Genomic DNA, 13,951 nt, shown 5'->3' on the forward strand with positions numbered 1-13,951 from the left:
AGAAGAAAAACCTTTTTGGAGGCAAGATATATCTATTATGCCTAAGAGATGTATTTTGCCTCCTCAGTTATAGCTTGGAGATACCTGTATATTCTCTTTCCTCTAAATGTTGTACTTCACAGCTTCTTCCTAGTTGTGCTTCCCTAGACAGTTAAAACCCATCAGAGTTAATTTTTGGAACTCACGTTTATTGCTTGACTGTAGCTTTAAAATCACAGCCCATCTGGGTRTGACTTTTTTCCATATCTGACTACTGTTATTATGGCTAACAAGAATTTTCCTCTGCATTTTCCCATGCTATGAGTTTAGTTACACAGTCATGATACACAAAGATAATTTCAGAGATAACCTTGGGTTCATTAGAAAAATATACAGGCAAAAAGTACAGGCATTCATTTCATGAAAAAATCTCCAAGTGGTATTGTTCATACAACATTATCCACTTACACACTTTCTTTAGAAGACATTGCTCTGATTTTCTCCAAGTAAAGAGTCTTCAGAACCTGAGACACAGTCATGCACCAAAAATTAATCTTGTCAGCTTCTCTAGGCAGAGAAAAAGAAACAAAAAATAATATTCAAGACCCTTCTACATCACACCCACACAATATACAAGTGAAAGGAAAAAAAAAAAAACAGGAAAAAAAACAAGTATAAACCCTTCACCCAACAGCTCATCGCCTACACTGAAGCCACTAAAGCAAAGACTTTATGTCAGCTTCATATTGATCGCAGATAGAAATCAGTTAACCATTTTCCACTCACAAAGATTCTTACCATGAAACTGCAAGCATCCTTGCGATATAAAAGTTACTTGCTCAGCAACAGAAAAGAATAAGCTTTAGCTTCAAGTCCTGAAAATTATGCAGCTCCATTTTACCACAAACAATATTCAAAACAGCATTCAAACGAATTAGAAATGTCTATCTGCTACTAAAAATATTGATATCTGTTGGCTTTTTCTTTTTTTTCTTTTTTTCTTTTTTTTTTTTCAGCTGTGTAGTCATAAAAGCTCAGGTATATCTAGGTTCTTTAAATGGTTATGGTAATTATTCTCTAAAAATTAAAAGTAACCTTATGCGGTAGGCTAGTATAACATCAGTATCTATAGATTTTCTTACAGAGTTCTGTAGAGGTATTCTCGAAGGAAATAGAGACGTTGTTGCTGAAATTCCCTTCATCAGAATACATGAAATGTTAACACTTGAGAATGCCGTAAGGTTGTAAGATCAGACTGGCAYAGTTGGCCTGTAATTAATACCACTGCACTGACAAGCGTATGCACGTGTGTATATATTAAAGTTACAGCTATAAAATATATATTACACATAATAGTTGCATACAATATAAAGAAGTAATTTATTAAAGAACTTTCTGCTGTGATCATGGTTTCCAGTTAGACCTAAGGTACACTAAAGCTTGTACCCAAGTGCATGTAAGTGCTTTTATACTAAGTCACACTACGGCCTTGTCTCATCAAAGCGTTTGGGAGCCAGAAGGTCCCACGTTCTCAAACATCTTTGTGAATCCAAGTGTGTTTTACACCAGTTATCTTGACAAAAGTGTTTTGCTTTTAAAACAAAGTCTTGACACCTCTAGAGCAACAAAACTTTCTGGTATAGTGTTGGCTTCAGTCACATCTTCTAAGGCAGGCAGAAATAGCCCTTTCTGTAGCTGGTTCACAGTAGGGTGAAAGGCATTCCAGTTCATTTCCAAGCAAATGCAAACCTACTTTCCCAAGCAAAGCAGTGCAACATCACCACCAGGCAAGCTGTGACTGCTGGCCTTCAAAGGAAAGGTGGCTACAAGGTGAAGCTACATAACTGGCTAGGTAGGGCCACAGGACGTGCTCAAGACTGCCTTCAAAAAGTACAAAGAGCAAGTGATACATCGCTCCAACAGGCCGCATGGGTCCTATCTTGCATAAAATTTTCTACTAGTTTCAGCAGCCCAGCTGGCTTTACAGTGTGAGTCTCTCTCTGACGCAGGTGGCCAGAACGTGTTCATCCCTGCCTCTCCAGAGGGGGAGGCAGCCCCCAGGCAGCGGTGTGCGGTATGCTCTCGTCTGAGCGCAGAACGGCTGGAAACATCAGAGCGCCCAGGACAGCGGGATGCGCTGAGCTCACCTTGCCTTCCTTCACCACAAGCCTTTTCCATTTAAGTGCTTATCTGGTTTGTTGAAGGGTTCATCGTGATGACAGTATCACACTCAGGATTCTCCCTGATCGCTGTGGAAGAACACTACCCCCTTCCCTCACCTGCGGCCCTCTCTTATCTTYCCATTCAACAAATCTTTCAACTATCGTTTAAGTAATCATGACATTAACATGAACACTTGCTACCACCCTATTGCTTACTCTTCTTGCATCTCTACTTAGTCCATTTAACTTGTAGCATCCCTGAGATGAGAACTAATTATTTCTTTGTGTTTGCTCTGCAATATGATTGAGCCGTACTTATAAGCATTTAAAATAATTGCACACTTGTATAAATTGCCAGAGCAACAATTCAGATATAAATACTTTTCTTCAGCATATGCAAATGGACTTTGCTATTATTTGGAAAACCAGATACCACATTGTAGATCATGGCAGGAATTAGCGCCAAAAAAAAAAAAAAAAAAAAAAAAAAAAAAAAAAAAAAAAAAAAAAAAAAAAAAAAAAAAACACAACACACTGAAGTCCTTAAAAATTTCAGGATCTTCATTCAAATTTTTATACCTGTTCTTATCTGAACCAAATCTCCAGTAAGGCAGAGAACAATTAAATGCAGCTCATGCAATACCCATGCTTGAATTCTTGAATTTTTGGTTGAACATGAAATTAATAATTAAGAAAATGGGTTAGTATTTTTCACTATGTGGGTTTAAATTATCCTAACATTTGCAAGATAGGGACGTCATCAAATCTAAACAAGAATCTGTTCCTGATCTGGCGTCAAATATCACAAACACAATTAAGTTTGAAATATCATAAATTTCACAGAATCATGGAGTGGTTGAGGTTGGAAGGGACCTCTGGAGATCATCTARTCCAACCCTCCTGCTCRAACAGGGTCACCTAGAGCATGTTAGGCAGGATCGTGTCCAGGTGARTTTTGAATATCTCCAGAGAAGGGGACTCCACAGCCTCTCTGGGCAACCTGTTCCACTGCCCAGAAGGCCTCATCAGCTTCCTCTTCCTGGTCAGGTGGCCTGTAGTAAACACCTGCAACAGTGTCACCCATGTTASCCTGCCCTTTACTCCTTACCCATAAGCTCTCAACTCGCTCTTCATCCACCCCTAGGCAGACTTCAATTTCAATTGCTTTCTCACATAAAGAGCAACTCCACCGCCTCGCCTTCCTGGCCCATTTYTCCTGAGAAGCACACAGCCATCCATGACAGTGCCCCAGTCACGTGAACTATCCCACCACGTCTCCGTGACTGCAATGAGATCATGGCCCTGCGACTGCACAGGGATCTCCAGCTCCTSCTGTTTATTCCCCATGCTGCATGCATTGGTGTACAGGCATTTCAGAGAGGAATTTAACATACTCCTCCTAATATTTTTCTAACAGAGCAGATTTTTACATGAAAAATAGGTAAAAAAACATTAGGAGGTCTGATTCCACTCACTATTTTGTATAAAAATGATACACATTAATGTGACACAAGCTTTCCAAACAGTTCAAGATAGAAACATCTCAGCATTCATGCATTAGTGTTTCAAATTCATTTCTAGTAGTATCACAACTAATTACTTCTTGTGCTCTTCATCAGAAAAACTATAAAGAGTAGCAATKTTTTAGTTCTGTCTTTAAAAGCAAAGAATCTGACAAAAAGTGGATGTTTTGATCTATGCAAATCTAAAACTTCACAAATYGGTGATGAAACAATTAAGGTGATACAAATCATTAAATTAATCTGAGTTTCTCAACTGTCCGTAAGAAAAGAAAGCAACACTATCAAATTCAGCTGTAATTCTTTGAAGCAGATGAAAAAACGATTCTGAATGGATCTTGTAGCTTAGTTAGCTGTAATATCTACATGAGATGGGCACTATTAATAAACTTTGAAGATTTGAACAATTATTTGGGGTAGCTATTGTTTAGAGAGATAGGGTCTAGGTTTAACATCCTGGAAGTGCTGGCTCAGAATTTGTACAACTAACTAAATCATTCTATTAAACATCCCATTTTCAGAGAACACAGGAATGTTTGCTTAATCTGTACCAAGGATTCTAAGCCATTAAAAATTGCATGTGAAAGCATAACTGTGCCCCCTTGTGCTCGTAAGTGAGACCATCATATGACGTCTCAAAAACACTGCGCATTTTTCTGCCAGCTTAGTTTTCAGGTTATGAAACTTGTCATGGAACTGACTTAACTCTAGGAAGAATTTCACAACGAGTAGCACAAATAAAATAGATATAAGGCAGCACAGGTCCATTTACCACAGGCCACTGCTCCATCCCCTGCTGCTCCTGAGGGTTGTTCGTCCACGATACCATCCAACACCGCGCAMAGGCTCAGGCAACCACAACGCCGAACTCAGGCTGAAGGGAGGAACAAAGTACAACACGCCTGCAGCACTTCTCACCCCCTGGCCAGCAATCCTACTCAGATTAGGTCAAAACTAGAAATTATTGCTTCCCTACCCTGCTTTCAAACCAGCTGTTTCTGAGCTGCCGCATCGGAGAACAGAGTACACAGAAGTCTGGTTAGGTACAGCATTACAGTTCTCTTTAGAGGCCRCTTAGATATTCCTCGCCTTCCCACAAATAAAGAGATCTACAACTTAGGTAAGACTAATTACATAAAAATCATATTTTCTTTACTAATTGGAAAGAAAAAAATTTAGCAAGGTTTTAGTGTGTAAAAACAGGAAATACAGATTTCTCTATTCCCTCTAGCCTGCCTCATCGTTGATTATTTACACTCTGTATAGTGTCACAAAGCAGTCTTTTCAAACCACAAGTAGGATATAATAGCTCTAAAGCATGTTTCAGAGATTTGTACAGGCCATTCGTGATGAGGGTACAATCTCCTCACGAGYGCTAGGGTCCAAATTATCAGTATATAGAAGGTAGGAGTCTTTCCTGAGGATTGTTTGACCTTTGTAAGAGTTCAAATATATTAGTTCCTCATTTTACCAACAGACTGTTACCTCTATTCCTTTTTTTTTTTTTTTTTTTTTTTTTTTNTTGGTTATTGTATCTGATAAAACTAAAAAATTACCTGTTAAACAGTGTTTCATATTATAGAAATGACCTTTCAAAAACAGGGATTTAGGCAATGAGTACATAYAGATTTGTAGCCAAAAAATTTTCAAAGGTAATACCTAGAAGCTATGAGAACATACGCAAGCATATTCTCATACRCAGGAAGGGAACACAGAGAGGGAAGGCAACACCTGATCATCAACAAACTTTCGAAAGTAATAAGCGCTCATCCTTAGACGTGAAACAGCATTTCAAAAAACTGTGTGAGACACTGAAAACACTCTCCCTGAYTACAAGCACCTCAGCTTCTCTAGATAATCAGTTTTCACCCAATTTGCTGTGTTCTCTGTATACAATTTGTATAGTCTACCAAAAAATCCACCTCCCTGACTAAAGTAAGCTCTTCCAAGTTCTTCACATGTACTTGTGCTGTGTGACCACTCATACGGCTTCACAAGTTTAATTTATGACACTCAGATATATGTAGATGCAGAGCAACTACAGTTAACAGTGCTGGAGAGGCTGGTTTGGGGGCTTATCTGGGCTGATTGGGTCCCCTTGAAGTTTTACCTTCTCCATTCRGGTCCATAACCTTTAGAGGGTGGAAAGAAACTTAGAAGGAGAAAAACTCTGAAGCTTAGAGAAGAACGAACCAGAAGATGGCAAGATTTGGGTCTCTTTAAGAGCAGACGGAATCCGGCTGGCAGAAGGGGAGGAGCCCAAGATAAACTCAGCCACCCTAAATATTGGGAAGGATGGGCCTCTTTAGCATCTAAAATCCTTTCACTTCAATCACAATAAATAAATATCATATTTTAAGGAAGGGCATGCAAATCATTTTCCTAATCATCTCTTGTATTTTTTCCCAAGTCAGTTCTTGGGGAAAAAAATAGGTCTTTTTGTGTAAAACATAAGATATCCACATGTATTATCCAGCAAGACATKTGAAATGCTAAAATCAACACCATACTGAAATCCAGGCAAATTGGCACTGAACCATCTCAAGAGTAGCTTAAAATCCTGTTTTGACTTGTTATGGAAAGAATTTTAGCTTATTGAACAAACTTTTAAAGTCCCATTCTTGTGCTGCTTGCAGGAAAAAAAAAATACAAATTACTCTCTGCAGCCAGAGAGTCAGCTCTGATAAGAGTTTTACATGGCTAAGCATGATTTAAGATGGAATAGTATTTTCCCATATTATTTGCTGTTTCTTGCCATTCTCCCTCCACCTCAAGTATTCATTTTTAAGTGAATCTAGAGAAGYAGTTTTCCCTTGAACTGGATAAAAGAAATGACTGCCTGATTAATGCTTGCACAGATGCATCTCTCAGGAAAAAGCTGGTGGAAGAATTAAAGAGTTTAGTTATCAAGTAGCACCACCACTTAAACTGCCCTTTTTTAATGAAAATTCTGTAACTTCAAAAAATCCAACCAAAGTCTAGAAATTAYAAGTTTAAGGACAACCAGTTCCCCGTTCATACAGTAATCCTCCTTCATTCATGACCCTTCAGCTCTTGATCCACACTGCTCAGACAGTCTCTACTTTGCTGTTTCCAATCATTAATACTATAGCATAAATCATTCTTTGAAGATGGGTGAATGGTGCATATGCGTGGATTTTGAAGTAGAAGGACAAAATCTTATTACCTGGGAGGTGATCCTCCTCTCCCAGTATCTGATATCTTGTTGGGTCTAAGTTGAAGTCAAATAACTTCCTACATCCATCAAGGAATCACAGTTGGCCATCTTTAATCAAATGTCCTTTGACTCCTCTCATCCTTATGAGGGAAAAGATACTCCAGCTATCCCTAATAGCTTTGTTTGCTTCTTTGTTCCTTATTTACCCCTGGAAGATGATCTGCTCAGATTTGCCTTCCCTACATCAGTTGTAAATTGAGATAAAAATCATAACTCTRCAACCTGAAACCAATCCTACTCTCATTCCTTTTGAGCAAAACTGGCCCTTACAAYGCAAGCAGGGACGTGGTCACCTGCTCGTTTTTCTCCCAGATAGAACAAAAGAAAATTTCAGGTAAAAAGTACCTAGTCTGATCAGATGCTTGGGCACAGGAAACRCTGTGTGTCAGTACCCCTGTGACATGAAAGAAGGGTCAGGCAAGCTAGCAGAGTCGCTGTCTGATTCTTGAGTGCTTTAAATGGAGAAGACATTTGTCAGAAGCCAGCCAGATTGTCAGTGGCTGCCAGGGGAAGACAAGACCCTCTCCTTCCTTGAAACACAAGGAAAATTAATTTCCCATGAATGTCACATTGCAGGGAGAAGGCTATCAGGTAACTTTAGTTAGGGGCATGTTTTAAGCAAGACAACAATGATTAAATGTTATTGAYTAAATAATATTCCAGCATGTATCAAGTTCCATTGAAAAACCCTTTAAACCCAAAACATTTATCCTTATTCTCTCTGGTTCCCCCACACACACCTTAATTAATCCCACATTTTAAATCAAGGTGTATAAAAAACAAATGAAGGGAATGATCCCTGTAAGTTTAGCTCGACCTCAGCAGACTGCCAGTTGAATAGGGGCTACAGAATGGTATTGGGCATCAGAACAGAGACAAACCTCACTGTGTTACATTGAAACAAAACTTCCAAAGAATTTTAGAAAACTGTGAAAAGAGAAACAGAAATCAAGCTTATTTGCATTATTCTAGAGACGCAATGAAAGTGTTTCCATTTGTATGTGATGCGTATACACACAAGTTGTCCTACATGTGTAATAAACGCTATAATACACCTATGAGAAATGTGTTTTCATTCATCTCTACTTGGATGAGAATATCTCCAGCAGTTTCTTTTTTTTTTAAATGACTCAACATTCTCCTGGCCCTTGCCACCTCTATAGTCATGCAGCATCAACTATACATCTTATCCCCAGATAAAGTTTTGAGAAGTAAATTTTAAATTATTTTTTCTACCTATCAGTAATAGGACTTCCTTCAAAGTCTACTTAAAGGTCTAAAGTCATCAGATGTACAAATCATTATATGCACAACCTAAAGTATTTTTTAGAGAATCACAGGTTTCGAGCATCTTTCTTTCCTTTGCAGGTTGTATCTCACGCACTGTCAGAGCCATCGCTCCAAAAGGTCTGTGCTTCTGTTAAAAACTGTGCTTTCCAAGGAAAATTACTTGAGCAAATGCTTCTTCCTAAGTTGCAGTGAGGCTTTCCCAGTAGTAGTAGGGCAGCACACACGAGACAGCTGAGCTACGGGCCAACTCGCACTGGGCTGCCGATGGAAGGGGGACTCACAAGCACATCAAGCTGGTTTCAAGGGGCAAGGCTTTGAGTCAGCATGTTTAAGGAGCAAAATACTGAAACACTATCCCTAGAGAAAAATGAGAGAAACATTGATTCAGAGGAAGATCAAGACAAACACAGTTACATTTCTTAGAGAAGCRAGGGTAAAATAAGACAAGTCTATTGCCGCTTTTTTAAATACCACATTGATAATGGTGGAATACCATGGGAAACCAATACCATTTATGGCTTATATAAATAAAATTGTGTGTAATATCCRGTAAAATGGTGGGTGCAAAGGATTCACTTATGCTTTCTCCAGTAAAAAAWTCATTCAAAGTCAAAATCTTTTATAGAAACTTATTATAACACTAATAAGACATAAAATTCGAAATTCTTCTAGCAGGGAGAGCAACTACAAAGGTAGTAACCCTCACCTCCTGAAGCAGAATACCACTTCATGTTACTTGATAGCAACCCCCTCTGGAAAACGCATTAAACAATATTAGTATAGAGCATCCAACTTCACAGAGAATAGAATCTTCTTATGGTGACTAGAGCAAGCAAGAAGAAAAATGATGTTGCAAAAGGTGACCTTTAAATAATTTTAAGGAGAAGTGATAATATAAACCTATTCTCCCAAAATAGAAAGACACAAGGACTGCTGTAACAAGCAGAAAAGGATTAGTTCAATTGTTCTATAGCACAAAGAAATTTTGATTAAAATTAAGAAATTACAAATTAAGAAATACTATCAGTCCTCTATGACCTTTCCCATTGACAACACAGTATGAGTAATCTATAGAAACACTAGTCTTGTCATATTAAGCAGTGCATAGCAGCATTAACACTGTAGACCTTCAAGGTTCCATAATGATAAATGGTTGCATTGCAGAGCACTAGTTAGCATGCAGAGTGTTAGAACCTCTTGAGAGTCAAAATATCCCCACAAATATACATCACTGATTATAGTTTCGTAAAGCAAAGGTATTTCTTTCAAACAAATTGGAACAATTAAAGGCAGTCTTCAATTTTATTCAGCAATTAGGGTTGATTTATTATTTCTATAAGCTGTAAGGCTAAATTCATACAGTTTTTAGTCCATAAAAAACTGCTTTTACAGTCTATAGAAATGTTAAACTTGTAGGCTTCAAGGATTTATATGTAAATAAAGTTGAAGCTCAAAAATAGGCAAACTACAGTTCTGTTCTTGTTTAAAAAGTATTTAAGAATCTTTGAACCAAGTTCAACTTCATTAAGCTGACTGGTAGTCTTCTCAAATGCATCAAATATTCACATTTTCCAGTAATATTTTACATAAAGAATTATATTTATGTGAACTTCCTTTTGCTTTTCAGTTAAAAAAAAAAAAAAAAAAAAAAAAAAAGGCCTTAGCAACATGATGTCTCTACTATCTACTTTTTTCTAGTGCAAAAAACCTTCTGACTGAAGGTAAATGATTACAAGTAAAACATACTTCAAAACTATGAACTGATAAATTACAATGGGAGTCTTCTGTTGTTACTTCAGGGGAGTTCCAACAGGGACGATATTCATACTCATATAGAGTTTATCCTGCCTATGTTTACAGGCTCCATCTTGTTTCACAAAATCCCTCAGGGAGAAAGATTATACTCTGTAGGAGCAAAAGGTGACTTCATCTCAAAATATAAGGCAGATTATACCGCAATAAGCCAACCTAGTTAGAGGAAAAAAAAAAAAAGTCTACATAGTGCAACCATTCTACTTTCTGTGAGGAAGAAAACAAAACATGAATTATACCTTTTCCAGCTTCAAGASGATGTTTTTAAGCTAATTACATAGCTGCTTCATTCTTTTCCAAAACATACAAAACATACAAAGCTTCAGTAAAACACWGCATAATTTGGAAAGAAAATTCCTAGTCGCCCAGGTTCCAAACAGTGCCAGCTGTGTGCCAAGCCAGCCCTCAGCGCCTTGCAGGCAAAGGCAGCCCTGGACCCTGGGGAAACCCTAAATAATAGTGCTCAGGATTCCTACACCACCAATATGACTGCAAAATTTAGAACAAATGGTAGGCATGGTGACAAGATTTTTCCTAAGTAGTTTTCATTTAAGTATGGCAAATATTTAGGCCAAGGCAAATATGGGGTGCAGCAATGTGCACAATGAAAAGAGGTACTGAACTGAAGAACTGGCATCATTAAAGTTGAAGGAAGAGGAAAAAAATGGTTTCTTCAGACTTCTCTACCTCCCTCCCCCAGCTCTAGAAAGAATTTCTAGATTTTAATTTTCTGTTCTAAAGAATCTAATTTAGGTGTCCAATAGATATTCTGCCTTCTCCTGAAAGTATTTGTTTTTTCTATAAAAAGTTCAGAAACACAAGCACGAGAACACAACCGAGGGATTACACTTAATAGCTGTGCACATTGGGTAACAAAGAAATCACATTCAATGATCCAAAACAAAAATATTTGAATTACAGGATCAAGGAACTTCAGAAATTGTTGTCAAAGTGTTAATCTGAATAATCATCTAACCTTCACATCAGCTCAATACTTCCATGTTTTTATACTGAAACTAATAGATGCACCCACATTTGATTAGCACATGCTTACGTATTTTAGCCTAAAAGAGCTCTTTTGTTACAAACGTGTATAAAGTGCTTCAGTTCACTGTTTGACATGCATTCGGTGAATGAAAATTAAGAAGCTCTTCCAGATGCAAAGAATTTGACATAAAACTGTTTGAAAGATTACTCTTCTGTCAATCTTGACCCCTCCTAGGAAACTACATACGTGGCAATTTGTTCACATTCCCAAGATGTTCCGAGTATCAGCATTATCACAGCAATTATATTTTACAAAATATTCTGCAGCTTCTGATCAAGTCAGGCAGCTCTTATGAAGAAAAGATTTTTCTTATTCTCTTCTAAAAACACAGCTTATGAATTCTGGCTGCTTACTGATAAATTTGACACTATCGGAAAAATAAGGCAGCTGATTTAGGAAACAAGAATTAGCCACACCAGGAAGTATAGATCATTAACCATATTTTCTTTCTCAATCTGTTCTTCACATACTTTAGGTAGTACAATCCTGCCACCTAGAGTAAAATCCAGGACAAGGTGAAAAAATCCAGTGAGCATACACATACTCTATTTGACTAATTTGGAATGGAAGTACCACCTTCCATGATAGATAATTAAATGCAATTTTTTCAAAAAACTTATGCTACACAATACTTAGTAGGCTGCATCCATCAAAATCAGCAACATTGCCAGAGAACTAGGTGAAACATATGACAAAGTTGAGAACATTTACGTTTTTATTGGCCCTCTCATCACAAACATCATCTAATATTTCCAAAGCTTCACAGAGTAGTTATCTGTTTACCTATATAAACAAGAAAGAATTCCCTTAAGTTTTTAGAAGAGAAATTAGTCTATTTGTGCAAATTTGACAGAATAAGCGTTCCAGTTCATACACATATCTCACTTCCAATCAAATATCACTATTTCTGAAGCAAAATGCTGCTGCCAGCAGATACGTAAAACATTCCATCAGCTGGAGGGGAAGAAGGAAGTAAAGTAATGGCAAAGTAAAGCAACTCCTTACAAAGAGCTGATTATTTTCAGTTTTGATCTATAGAAAAGCTGGGATTTTAACATGTTATAAGTATGGAATAATACATCCAGCTTCAGTTCTTCAACTCATAAGTCTGTTGGTATCCGAATCTTGGGTTTTAAAGATTCAAGCAACAAGTCATCCTTTTCCAAGTAATCATCTTTTTCCAAGGGCTGAAAGGACATACGTTTAGCTTTTCCATGAACTGTTATATCAAAGTACCAAATCAGCACATAATGTTTCTCTCTCTGGTAAYTGAAATATATTTGTTATTGATGCTAGATGAAGATATACTTCCAACTAAACATAGAAAATGACTCCCTTCCTCAGATCCCCGTTTCAGATGTGGGAGGGAGCTCTGCAGAGGAGAAGCAGGCTAACCCCTCTCACTCACCTGGCTGGGCAGCAGGCATGACCAAGAATTCTTTTCAGAGGTTCTGGATGTAACCTTTAGATCAAAGTCTTTAAAGCATTTGCTGCCTAATCCAGAGGGTTTGCCAGATAAAGAGTCTGTTTTTTTCATATTTCTCATCCTTAAACATCTGCTATTCCTGGAGACTAGACAGTGACATAGCTGAACTTTGGTATGATCTAGTATGTCATATGAAATCATGAMTATGACAATACTATAGGTCTCTGTGATAGGAAAAAAGCATTGAGAATAAGCTGTTGCTGGAAGAACTACCCCATGCTTATTAGCAATAATATGTTGCACTGGATGYATATAACACACTTCACCTGAGGATCAAAGTGTTTTGCAAATGTTGATTAAGCTCTGCGCTACCACTGTGATTCACAGAATGCCATCATCACACCCAAGGGAGCTAGGAAAAAAAGGCATCAAAACAAAGCAATGAGAAGCAAACCTTTGGAAGAACACGGACTCTGGTCCCACTTCGTATGAAATTAGCCTACATGCATCCCAGGACAAAGGAGGTAAAATTAACGATTACTCAAAAGTCAAGCACTCGATTTTTACATTTAAGAAGCATTTATGATTTACTTTAACAAGTATTAATTTCTTCTGACAATTGTTTCTTTTCTTGCTATTTGTGAGATCATATATTAACATTTCCCAGTCCTATTAGCACTTCTGTTTAATCTGATTTCTTCTCTTCTTGGTCCCGAGTACATACTTTCTTTTTAAATCTGTTAGTCTTGACCTACTCCCAATCATTTGTCCTTCGGGTATCACATTTCCTCCAAACATACTACCCCTCAAGTTCTTTCATATGGCTTTTTTCCCAGAAGTCAGAGAACATATTTTCCTCTCTCAACCTTTGCCACATTTCTCAATACTGCACTGATCATTTCTGGCTCCCTGGGGATCATTTTCTATTGCTGGGAATGGCTCAGAAACAGAAAGCAGCAACCAACTTTCATTGCCCTCTACTACCTCCTTTCTTCTCATCTCCAGGAGAGTATAAGAGAGAACAAAGAAGGACACATAGTCAAAGCTTCAGTAATTTGATTGCTTTGTATTGTGATAACCCTTTACAATATTGGCCAAGATATCCAGGGAAAATCAGTATGACTGTGTGCCTTTCTGAAATGCATGTACACTGATGCAGCATGGGGGAAAAGCAGGAAGAGTTAGAAGTCTGCATGCAGTTGCAGGGATATGATTTCATCAGAATCGTAGAGATGTGATAAGATAGCTCACATCACTGGAGTGCTGCAATGGATAGATTCAGGCACTTTAGGAAGAACTATCCAGGACAATGACAAGGAGGAGTAGACATTGACATGAGAGAGCAGCAGAGATGCATGGAGCTCTGCCTAGGGATTGGATGATGAGCCATGCCTTCAGAGCTTACGGGTCAGGACCAATGAGCAGACCAGTGTCAGTGGTGGTGTAGTGGGTGTCTAACACCCATTACCTGATCAG

The sequence above is a fragment of the Rhea americana genome, unplaced genomic scaffold (genome assembly GCF_003343005.1).
Source record: "Rhea americana isolate MKP2758 unplaced genomic scaffold, rheAme1 scaffold_8, whole genome shotgun sequence".
In the NCBI taxonomy this organism is placed as follows: domain Eukaryota; kingdom Metazoa; phylum Chordata; class Aves; order Rheiformes; family Rheidae; genus Rhea; species Rhea americana.